Below are 13365 nucleotides of genomic sequence, written 5' to 3' on the forward strand. Positions count from 1 at the left end.
TTTTTGAAATATCATGCCAAAATCAGTCGATTTTTTGCGTTATTAAAAATGTGATAAGTAACTAAAGGTAAAATCATTTTAGAGACCCTTGCTTGTTGTTTACTGGATGATATATGTTTTTTATTTAATAATAATTTTGTGTTAGTTAGGAAGCTGAATCACGAGTGTAAATTTAAATCGAATTGATCATCTTCGCCACGCACCAGGTGTCTGGGCATTTTCGGAATTAAGGGATATATTTCGGGGATTAAGAGGGAACTGGAGGCGGTTGATCCTAGATCAATTTTTTTCTAAACTTTCGATATTATCGGTGTGCACCTAAGATTAATTAAAGAGCGTAATACCGTACATTTAAACGTGTACTCCTCAAAATGATTTGCCTGTAACTAGTTTCAGTTAAGTTTTTTGTTGAAATTCTCTCGATTTTTCTTCCCGTTAGTGTGGACGCCACCTAGTGCATACAGCACGAATTATGTTTAAATATATAGGTAAGAAATGAAATGGTTTGCGCCTGTGATTGGCGCAATACATCCTGAGTTTTAGACTGAATAATCAACACAAAATGTACATTATAAGATGCTATGAATTTTGCCTATAATCCAAATTTTAGGCGCTGGCTGAAATATTTTTTAAGCACACACTTATAGCAAATAAAATTCAAACCCATTAAAAAAAGATTTTTTTGACACATGTGATTTCTGTAGGTCTAATATTCTCTATGTATAATTTATTCCATGTGTAATTCTGACACCGACTATTTTCTATTTTATTTAGAAATTCAAACACTCTCGGGTTACTAATAACCTGACATCATGTATTTAAACTTCTACCTCCATAATTATAAGAGGAAAATGTTGCTTGTGCAACGATGTAGTGCTTAGCTAGCAAAGGAATCGAATCGATGGGAACCCGGCGGACTTGTTCACACAGCTTAACTGGCCACTAATGCTGGTTTTATACATACATTATTTATTTAAATAACAGTTGAAAATTCCATTTAAATTCAATATTTTTTTACATAAACCCGCCGAGATTTTAATTTTCTTTTGTAATTTTCCTCACAAAAAGGCAGAGGAATTATGTCGCAGTTGGTTGGACAGCGTTCTGAGGAGGTTTAAAGTCGGGGCTGTAGGAAGGGGTTTATTAATGCGGGTCTTGAAGAGGCTTATTATATGAAGGAGAAAAAAAAGATGCCGGTAGCTACTAGCCGATTTACATAAAAACAAGTCGATGAAACGACCCGTTCTCATGAAGACAACATAACCTATGAACGGGTGTTCCACTCGTTTCCGTCGAGTTTTGGTGCTATTAAATTACCTGTAGAACAGAATCAGTATGCCTACATTGCATATGTACATTAGACATGGCAATTGGTCTGTTAAAACGGATTATCAATCAAACGGATCGCCCTCCTTTGAACCTGTGACCTCTATATCTAGAATCAAGGAACTACAGGGTTTTCCAATAAGAGGTGTTATTTTGAATAGCCCGCTATTTCGGTAGATGTTACTTTTAAAGCTGTCATTTTTTGACATTTGATAAGTAGAAACTACGCCATTAATAAAAAAACGATACACGCTTCAACAACGCATTGAAATTATTAAAATTCACTTGAGTGAATGAAATGCAAATCATCTTGAGTGATGAGGCCCATTTCCACCTCGGTGGCTTCGTCAACAAGTAAAATTGTCGCATCTGGGGCTCGGAAAACCCAAGAGTTATTGATGAAAAGCCTATCTATCCTCAACGTGTGACTGTTTGGTGCGGTTTATGGTCCGGCGCAGTCATTGGAACTTACTTTTTCAAAAATGAGGCTGGAGCAACAGTTACGGTGAATGGTTGCGCTATCGAGAGATGATTCATGATTTTTTATAGCCGGATTTGGATGGTATTGATCTGAACAACGTTTAATTTCAACAAGACGGCGCTATGTGCCACACAAGCAACGAAACCATAGATCTTTTACGATTGAATATCAAAATAACACCTCTTATTGGAAAACCCTGTACTAATCCTCCACGGAGGTCGTCTATCTCGCTAAGCTATAGGTATTATAACAAAAGCGATTACCAAAAATAATGTTTACCAATAGTTGACCAAAACTTTTCAAATTCCAACCAGCTGACAAAATCAAAGTTGTTTTTTCGGCTTAATTACAAAAGTAATCAGTAATCAACAAAGACAGCGATAATGGTTAGGTTATTTGTGGTTTGTCATCGATATTTGGCTTAAGCAATTAACCGCGGTGTCACCGCCTGGCCTTCATAACTCGAAGCCATTCATCTGCGTAACCAATAATATTAATTTTTGGGTGTTCTTAACGTGTGCTTTTTTGACGCTAGCTATTTCTCGTTGACACATATATTCATCATTTATGTTTTGCTATGGTATGTTATTTGGCTGAAGTTGGAAGAGGTAGGTGGTAGAGATAAGGTAAGGAAAAAAAGGGAAATACCTGGCTATTCAGACCTGGTCACTGACAAAGCTATTTTATGTATCTATCTGGAATGAGTATGTTGCATAAAAATTGAAAGAGGGAAGCCGAAATATTTCTGAATTTACCAATCTGCATGAATATCCTGTACAAATAATCTAGAATGTCAAAAGAACATCACTTTCTGAATTTTTGTATTTTCCGGAATTCATAATAGTTTTTTTAACAATAACCCCACAAAGGCGGCGCTGAGAAAAATATTTTCCCTCACGGCCTACGTCATCTTTTGGGATGCTGGGTGGAGGGCTTTATTTAAGGATAGAAAGGAGAGGAAGTTCTGGGAAGGTAAAATATATGAAGGGGGTTGGGTAGGAATCTAAGGATCAGTGTGTCCAGGAGTGTCGGGCCTTTGAACATATCCTTCCCGCTGCGGCGCAAGGCGATGGGTCGCGAGACCAGTTGGAGAGGTCAAAGGGTCTCCCCAAACCAGCCTTTTCCGATCTGCTGGTGGGTAAACGAATCCTGAACACTCCACTCCTGATGAGGTCGGACATCTCTGCTAAATCACCAGACGTAAAGAACGACGTAAAGGTATTGGTTATCCAATAATTAGTTCCTGGGGCGGCGGTACCAAAACTCGCCTCCCAAATTGAAATATCATTATTGCAAACAACCTGCTACTGTTACAATATTATCTGACGTAGCCATTATGGCACGGGGTAATGCTGAACTCATCAAATGTTACTACTTTACTATTTCCCTGTCATCAATCATTTGCTCTGGTGGTGCTGACATCTTCCACGTTCTTATAAGTACAATGTGTAATGTGTATTCAGCATCGAGGAATGTTATTTTTCAGTGAATGTGTTTTATATAGCATCTTACCAAGAATCGTTTTAGAAATTATAACTGTGTGGTGAAGCAAAAGCGTTTTCAATTAATTCTCTCACTTAGGATATTACTGGTAGTGGTGTGCTGTCCATAAATGCTGTAAAGTTGTGCCTACCCTCACAAACCAAACCATGGAAATAAAATAAAAGACAATGATAATTTTCTAATCAAAGTTCTTTATTAAATACAAAATTCTGTGTATAAATATTGAGTCAGCTACTGCTCGTCTTCGCTGCAAAGTTTCAAATGTAGGACACTCAAAGTTACTGTTGAATCTGTAGGTAATATATTTTATAAATTTGTTTTGGATACGTTCTAAATACTATCTATGTAAAGTTTATATTGTGGATTCCAAATAGGCGATGCATATTCCAGTGTACTTCTTACTAATGCGATAGTAATAATAATAATAATAATAATACTCTCCGAATGTTTCTCACATAAATGTGCATCTTCTATGTCAAGATATTGTAGTTATTATATTTTTATAATATTAAAACAGTAATGCAGTTCATATTAATTACGCAAAGAATTCAGGATTGATTCCGACACTTTATTGTTGGCCATAACATCCTCGAGCCGAGTTCCGTGAGAAGCCTCCGTATTCACACGCTCCGGGCACGAACAGCCCTCGCCGCCGCAACTAATAAATTCTTAATTAAACGGTTAAATTAATTCATTTTAGCCCCTTAACAAGTAAATAATTAACATATTTCTCCTTGAAAAGCTTGGTGTAGGTCTTCGATGTTTTTTCATAGAATAACTTTTCTTAAACGGGTATGACGGTTATTGCCGTATGCCTACGTTATTTCATTTATAGACATCACGGTTATATAGCAAATAATACATTCGAATGTGGTTTGGTAAAACACTTCAAGCCACAAAATGGAAATTTTATAGGAGTCAATTAAAACAAATATTTACAATTTCGTAAAACTAATTATAATTCTTGAATTACGTGAAATTAAATTATAAAATTAAATAAATACACAATTTAATCAAATTAATCGACATGTTTCGAAACCGATGGTTTCTTCGTCTGGATAAACAAAATCTTATAAAAATTAAAAAATGGACAAATATGGTCAAATAAGTGACTGCATACCGAAATATTACAATGAGGTGTGATTAAATAGTTAGTTTTCGTAATAAATATTAAAAAAATAATTTTAGTAAAGGAGTTAATTATTAGATACATTTATGCATATTTAAAACACTTTTATAAACTAACACATTTATTTATATATATAAAAAGCTTGTGTACATTAACATAATGAAATCAAGGAACAAATAAGATAAATAAAAAAAAATTATCAATATAGGTTTCCTCCTTATTGTACTTTTATGTTTAATGTCCACCTATTATATAATATTTTAATGTTTTCCTGTTTTATATAATATTTTAATTTTAAAGTTCTTATTTTTCGTGCACTGTCACTGTCTTTTATTGTTGTCCTCTACTAAAATAGCACTGTTATTGTTAAATTTTATTCTCTGCTTTTGTGTTAACCGTTTATTCTTTATTTTATATTATGTAATTAATTTTTTTTTAAAGGAACACAATAGGAAATTTTATTTTAAGTTTATTACAGTTAAGCGCACTTGAAGTGAAACAACACAAAACTGCGCTATATAAATGTTATGTTATTATTATTATTATTATCAATTTAAATTTTTTTTATTGAGATGGCAATGACCGGTCGGTGGCTGAGTTGACATCGCGTTTGGGTCTCACCCAGGCGTAGTGTGTTCAATTCCTCGACTGGCTAAGAGTGTTTGTCTTTCTTTTTTAAAAAAAAGTTATAATCTTATAATATTTCAATAATTTTTCTTCTGAATATATAACTACTGTAGAAGATTTGTACCTTATTCAAGGGAGATTACATTTATAGACATCGTATAATCTGAAACTTTAAGTTATTAAAATGATTTACTATGCTCTGGTACTATCGGTGTTGCAGTATGGTGTAATTGCATGGGGAAGCATTTATAACACTAACTTATATCCGATAGTAATAACACAAAAAACAATGAATAAAATTATTCTTAAAATAGCAAGAGATTTTCCAACCAGTCAACTTTTTGATAAATTTATGGTCCTACCGATTGTAAAACTTTTTGATAAAAATGCTATCTTAAAAGTTTTTAATGAATCCGAACTGTCCTCAACACAAATTGTTAGATCTCGAACATCAGGGAATATATAATAAATAAAATAATAATGTACATTTTTATTAAAAAACAACAGACTAATTGAAATTTTACTAATGATTTTCAGATGATTTAGATAAACTTAATATTTTGAAGCAATTATATTGCACAAGATAATAATATTTATTAATTACATATTCATTAAATATTTCGCAAGTATATAGACCAGCTCCCCAGTTAGAACCGAGAATATTTCTCTAATAAGTTCGTAATTAAATTAGTTTAACTCTATGTAACATATAAAAAATATTTCTATTTAACAATTATATTTCTAAATAAAAAAAATAAAATAAAAAAAATGGGTAAAAAAATTAAAATCTCTATTTTTGCATTTGTATTAAACTTTCTTCGTTAGGTTCAATGAACCTCGTTCAAAATCAACGTCGCGAAACGTCAAGAATAAGTTTAAAAAATAAGGATATATAGTAAAGATACGTCATTATTTCGACTAGCAAAAAATATGACCAACGACTGTGAAAAGGAAACAAACTTTATTACACCGTTTCTGAATATAAACTTATTGATAACTAGCGAAAACTCTAATATAATATTACAATTGTAAGATTTGGGAAGCTGAAAGTATTTATGAAAAAATGTCCTTAAAGAAGAAATTTACATTTCGAATGTTCCTAATCTTGAAAAATTACTACAACTATCCTAATCTGTCCAAGAGACAAACCGAAATTTGTAAGACTGTTTGAAAATGGCCTCGAAAGCCGAAACAGCTGTAACAATAACAAAAACCAAAAAATACTTGCAGAAATTAATAATTATATTATTAAATTTAATAAAAAAAAAAAAAATTGTAAGATTACTACGATATTGTTGGTGACTCGTTGTTTTAAATTGGTGATATAAGTTAAATGGCTCTTAATCTATAAAAATATGGTCATGAAATTCAAGAATTTTGATTAAAATACCGAAGTAAGAAAATAATGAGCACTAAACAAAAAAACAAATCGCAAGCAATTATATTTGAAACTAGCTAATACAAAGAGACTTTATGACCATTCAAAACAAGAGATTTGTGACTTTTGAGACAGAATTTTATTTTAAACAACAAATAAGCGCAAGACTACAAATAATTAGATTTGGTTCCGGTAAGATAGAAAAGATGCAAGAGTTCTATGACAGGAGAAGCCATTGCTACACCTGGTTCAATGGACGAATTCCAGTAAACAGCTCTCGGGCGCAGGGGAGCGGAACCGCACCAAGCACTTGCTCTCAAGTCCAATGCCCACAACATGTCTATATTTAAAGAGAAGACTCCACGTAAAAAGGACTGAAATTAAATTTTGATTTTGTCTCTTAGTAAAATAACAAATAATTTTTATCGTGCTAACCTGTTTGTTAAAAACTTGACCATTCTTTCATGGCTGTGTGTTTTTCTGACATACACTCATGAAGATGTGACCAATTTATTTAATAAATCAATAAGATTTTTAAAAGCTTCTTATATTTTGCTAGCAGTTACTAATCTAATTATTATTACTGTCATTCCAAGATCACGACATTATTACAACAATATTAAAGTATTATGTTAATGTAACCTATTGTTATATTTTATTTATGAAAAATATATATAAAACTTTATCAAAGCTCGTCAAGTAAATAATAATGGGATCTGGAAATGATCTGCTTTGATTAAAAATTGTTTCAGTAAAAAATTTTGCAGTGTAAGGCAGAGCTCAACGTTAGCAAGTTTTTTGGTTAGACACGCTAACAGGTTTTTTTTTTCTTAAATTGATCTAATTTTAATAATCTTATAGCCTGAACACATTTCAAAATTCATAAAAATCATTAGATACTAAGATAATAAATTATTATAGTTTGGATTCGTACTACTAGTACATCTACATTGTAATTCTGAAGCAAATCAATTGATAGTTTAAATCATTGTGCATGCAGTATATTACAGGTATATAGTATGGAATTAGATTTAATATTTATCTGATTTACGAGATTATGATTGCTATAATGTTAGTTAAAAATAATATAAATATTTTCGGACGTAAAACTTGTTTATAGTTATAAATTAATTAACGGCGATTTTCATAAATTTAAAGGCTTACTAAATAAACTGCATTTATTGTAAGCCCGTTAACACCGATTAAAGAGTCCTTAAAAATGCCCGTTTTATTTTCCAATTTGTAGAGAACGATATATATTATAAATATGACATAACCTCTGCTTAACAACCTGGAAAATAGTCTATCTGGTTAAATTTCCACTTAGTTAACTACCACTCTAGGAAGTGATCTTTTAATATAAATTATGTAACACGAAATATAAAGAATATTAATAAGAACATTTAAACATTCGTAGTATTTACAATTCATAATGAATGGTACCATAAATATGACATACGCTTCCTTTATAAATTTAGGAAGGAGACTTTATTTACTTCTAGTTAAATTTAATCTTAGTTAACTTCCACTCTTGAAAGTGATGAAGTGATCTCTATCACTGAATATGAAATATAAAGAATATGAACAACAGGATTCAAACATGCAAATCCCCTTAATATTCCCAGTTCATAAAGAACGGTATCACAAATATGACATCACCTTTCATTAAAAACTTCGAAAGAAGCCTAATAATAAAATGAAACAAAACCTTTCTTTTATTTAACTTCCAAAAATCTTTTCTTCAATATTGTAAAAAAATAATTTTAGGGAAAAGATTCTTTTTTCGATTTCATGTTGTCGATTGGCGTTTTAATAGAAAATATATTTTTGTAAAGTTTTATGTCAACGGAAAAAAGGGAAAATTTATTGCTGAGCAATCACTCTGTTGCACCCTATTTTGCTTGGTTTTATGCAAAGATCATTAATTTGCTAACCAAAAAAATTTGTTTATTTTGAAACGATGGAAGGTGGAAAAAATTAAGTTTTGTTATTGTAAGTTGGCCAACCATTGTTGTTGTCTGTTACCAAATACAGATGGTTTTCCACGGTTGAGGCTCTTTGAGCCTAATTGACTCTTTAGAAGCATAATTTCCTGTAACAATTGCAGCGGCGAGAAATACAGCTCCATAAATTCAGAACATAACATTACTTAACTTAACCTTTACTGGTACTAAGAGAACTAACTAGTAAGGCATCACTGAAACCGGTCTGTGACTTTTTGTGCTAGAAAACTAATTTAAAAAATAATATTATGCAAAATATTATAAACATTATTTATTTATTTATTATACGCCCATAAGAGCTTTAAAAATGATAATATGAACATAACAATTCAGTGAAACAGTAATCAATATTAAAATTTGCTTTTAAAATTATACAGAACCCATACAGAAGAATTGTATTATACTAAACGTAATTGTTATTATTACTGAGGTATGTTATTATAGCCTTCGTGTAACTATATTTCGTGCAGTTAAACACATCTACAATTACTGGTACAAGCGAGTATCTAAATGACTCAGTCCTGATATTTTTATTGCAATCAAATAGAGTTTTGGATCGACTAGTTCTTATAGGTATATGGAAGGTAATTAGACTTAATAAATCAGGGCTGTCTATAAAACTATTAAAAAAATTATAAATAAAAATCAAGTCGGAAACATGTCTTCTATCTGAGAGTTTTAATAAGTTTAGTTATTTCATCAAGTGATTGTAGTTTATTGTTTCAATGGTAGACCGAGTTTATAGTTAATGTTAAGTTTATAGTTAATCCGTCGGGAAAGAAATGAGCTCATTTGCTTCTTCAAAATTATAAATGGTATTATTGATTCACCTACTCTACTGCAACTCATTCCCTTCAATATCCCCTCGCACAGACTCAGAAATAATGAACTGCTCTTCCTCAACCATCATTCGACAAATTTCGGATATTATTCACCATTGTCCAGAATGTGTAGACTGGTCAACTCAAGTCAAAACCTAACTTCTTTGGAATAAGTCTGAATGATTTTTGCCGGTCGCTAAACAAGTGACGGAATATTATAAGTGTCCCGTGGTCCTGACCCACGGCGTAGTCTTGACTTGATTCGACTTGTCACTTTATTTTCTTATATTATATCTGCCTTATGTCTTTGCTTTCATGTACCTTTGTCTAATCCTGTATTTTTCATTTTATTGTTTTCGTGTTATTATTTTGTAATTTGGACGATGTCCGTTAATAATAAATAAATAAATAATGAATTATGCTGAATTTTTTCAATGGAGTCAGAGTGAATTTTGAAGTGAGGGGACCAGATAGAAGAATTATATTCGACTTGACTACAAACTAAAGAAGAATATCAAATTTTGTAATGCTGAAATATTCTGCCATTTATGTTCCGTGTTCCAATATATTAGGAATTTACTAAAGTTACCGATAATAAGAAGAGATTTTTAATAAATTACTAATTTTTCTCAGTGCGGTAGATATTATTATTTGGTTGAAGCTTTAGTATATTTTGCTTACATATTCCATTCCAAGTAAATGTAAACAGTCTAACTGAGATTCAGCCGCCTCCGAGGCAGTGTTGCCTGACTGTTCCGCTCTGCAGCCCCCAGTCGTTACTTCTTCTGCCCCTGCTCCTTAGTGTATTTCGTGTTTAATTACTGGCAGATTTTAATAACGATCTGGCCACGATGGTGGAATAACTTGTCCTCAGGACCAGATTAGGGCATGAAAGTGTTGGCCTAGTGGAAAAATGGTGTGGAGTCCTACCTACTACACAATACACCAATTTATACCAAATATTATTTACTACCTAAAAATCGATGAGTCATTAAAACATAAAGTTTCTCTCAAGTTCACAAACTCAGTGGCTAAGTTGGAATCGCGTTTGGGTCCCACCTAAGCGACTGGCTAAGTCCTCCATTATGACACAAACAACATATTTAGCTTACTGTGGTGGTAGTAGGAGATTTTAAGATATTATTAGGTTATTCGTAACCCGGGAATGTTGGTCTTTTTTTTTAAAATTAAATTTAATTGAATTCCACTACTCTTAACTGTAAAGCCAGTGGGACTGTGTGTGAAGGAGACAAAAACGAGTAGGGATGTGAAGTATCAAATATTCAAATCTGGTCACCAACCACAAATATTAAAAAAAAACTATTAGCAACGTTTCGATTCTGATTGGTGATATTTTACCAGGGCGATACTGAGAGTATCTTCCACTCTATTTGTAGGTATAGATTTACATCCATTAGAGATTTGGTTTGGTAGGCAGACAGAATTTAACACTTTTATCTCTGTCTTTTCGTATGCTCCTTGTTCCAACCCCACATTCATGTTACGATTCTGGAGCCGATATGTGAATTTCAAGACATGTTTCGATTAAAGGTTTTGATTGAATGAATCACTACCATGTCTTCCTGGCATATAACCGACTTCTTAAGTCATATCTACTTGAGCCTTATTGAGCAAAACACCTTCCTCCATACTCCCATCGCCATTTTTTAAAAATACAAATGCACTACCTAGATGCGATTCTGAACATATAAGTATTTTTTTAGATTTATTATTCACATTCTGCCTGGCCACAATCAAGATAACGCTTAAGTCTGAAAGCATCGAGGCATCTTATAAGCATTTAAGTATTGCTCGTTGTAGTTACTTTATATTTGTTGTGGTTTAGAAGTAACTTAGGCATTTTCTTCCTATCAGGCCTAACAAGGTTGTGTGCTATTTTTATTTGACACGCAATCATTTATCTTTTAATTTTCCAATCCACAAAGCAAAAAGTAACTATCTAACCATCACGTAGTTTCCTCGCAGGGGTAAACAGAGAGGACGTACCGCCAAATAACTCGGTCTTGGCACACACTCCTTGCCTCATTCACATTCATTCATCGTCTCAATTCAAGTGTCTGTTTCACTTGGTAGTGCCATGCCTTCCTCGGGCGTCCCCGACTTCTGCTATCATTCACACTTACTTCATATATTCTTCTTACACCCCTTTCTTCGCTCATAGTACACCAAATATTAATATATAACAATCCTTTGTTGATCGCACGAGGATAGCATGCATTTCTTCCAATAATCAAAATAAATCATTAGGACTTTCTACCTGTCGTGAAAAAATTTCAGAGAGAAAAGGGCAGTGTAAATTTTAACTTTGAATTTCTCGAAACAAAAAGTATTTTGTAGGGAGTTTTTCTGTTCCTTGTTAGCAAGCAGGTTAGCATGGTTAAATTGTGTGTTTGATACATAGATCTACAATTGGAGACGCTACTGCATACTATATGGTCGAAACTTGTTCCACTATTAGAACGCGATAAGCCGTGCTCGTAGAACATATTCGGTAGTTTAAGTTAGAGCGTTAGGAGAGTTGGAGGTCAGTTGGAGGTAAAAAAATCAAAACCATCTTTTTTCGTTTCATATCTCATCTAAATATAATACATCAATGCTTGGGTAGCGTTTGATACAATAATTAAAATTAAATAGTGAAACTATCTACCCCTTTTACGAAGGTCATTATTATTATATTATAATTTTAGAGCACGTGTAAAAACTACATTTGAAACAATTTGTCTTTTTGACATTACTTAATTACTTTTGGCATTTTTAAAATCGTTTTCATCAAAAACACAAATTTCGTTTGTCTGTCATAAGCGAAATTAATATTTTAAAATTATTTTTGTTGTTTTCTAAATTGAAACTAATTTGTCAAGAATTCAGACTATCTTTATGATATTTGTGCTTCGTATTGTTTATATTTTATTAATACTGTCTGAAAATGTACGTTTTTGCCATTTTATGGTATTAAAACATAATTTTATAATAGTTCAGTACATAACAGTACATCTATTTGGAATCCACATTATTGCAAGCATGAAAACATTATAGAATCGGTTCAAAAAAAGGCTTAGACTATTATCTTTCAAATGTGGACTACATGACCATCTTAGATCATACGACGATTACTTTAAGATTAATACACTTAAAATAAGAAGGCAATTGACTGACCTAATATGTTTGCATAAAATTATTCACGGTCATTTTGATACCTCATTATGTCTTAGGAGTATTGAAATAAATATTCCCAATTCCCATTGTTTAAGACACCATAGCATTTTTCACCTGATTATTTTCAAAAATAATATCGCCTACTTTAGCCCTCTGACCCAAATGTGTAGACTGTATAATAAGATTGAGTGTGCTGAAGTAGATATTTTTGTCTATAATTTATATGGATTCAGAAAAAAAATTCTGCTATTGTTAAAAAATATGTTGCACTGATTATATTATGTATTACTTGCGTCTCTTACTTTTCTATAATATTTGTATTTCAAAATTATTTTTTATTTTGAATTTTTTATTTTTATTTGTTTTATATATATTTTTTTTTTTTTGTATTAGGCAATTCACCCTAAAGAGAGGTTTTATATTTTAATCTTTATTTAGGTATATGAGAATTAATGTGTCTTTGTATGTTAACTGAGTTTTTATATCTGGATTGTTCTCATGTAAGTGAGATCATCTGTAAAAACTTAGTATAAATAAATAAATAACAGAAATTAAATATATTATTTCAAGGATTGGCAAACCGGGGCAAATAATACAAAAATCATACTCGGAATAGCAATAAAAAGACCTAAAGATTTTAATGGTGGCTAAATGACAAAATAATTTTTAGTCAATATATCATTTTCATTTATATTATATTGTGAGTTAGATTTTTTAAAAAACAAGGTAGGTGCTCTCCCAGTAATTAGATTTGCAAGAGACTTATGCCAATAAAACTAAAGCTCCGACCTATATTTGCAAAGCACTAGAGAGAGCAGGTTTCTCAACTAAGCATAATAACGTTGATATATTTAACAAGCTGGTCTGTATGTATGCTTCTAAGCACCATAGACATCGCATATCGTCTGTATTCACGGTAC

The sequence above is a fragment of the Hesperophylax consimilis genome, chromosome 4, assembly GCF_061612785.1.
Source record: "Hesperophylax consimilis isolate HC1 chromosome 4, BYU_Hcon_1.0, whole genome shotgun sequence".
Lineage (NCBI taxonomy): Eukaryota > Metazoa > Arthropoda > Insecta > Trichoptera > Limnephilidae > Hesperophylax > Hesperophylax consimilis.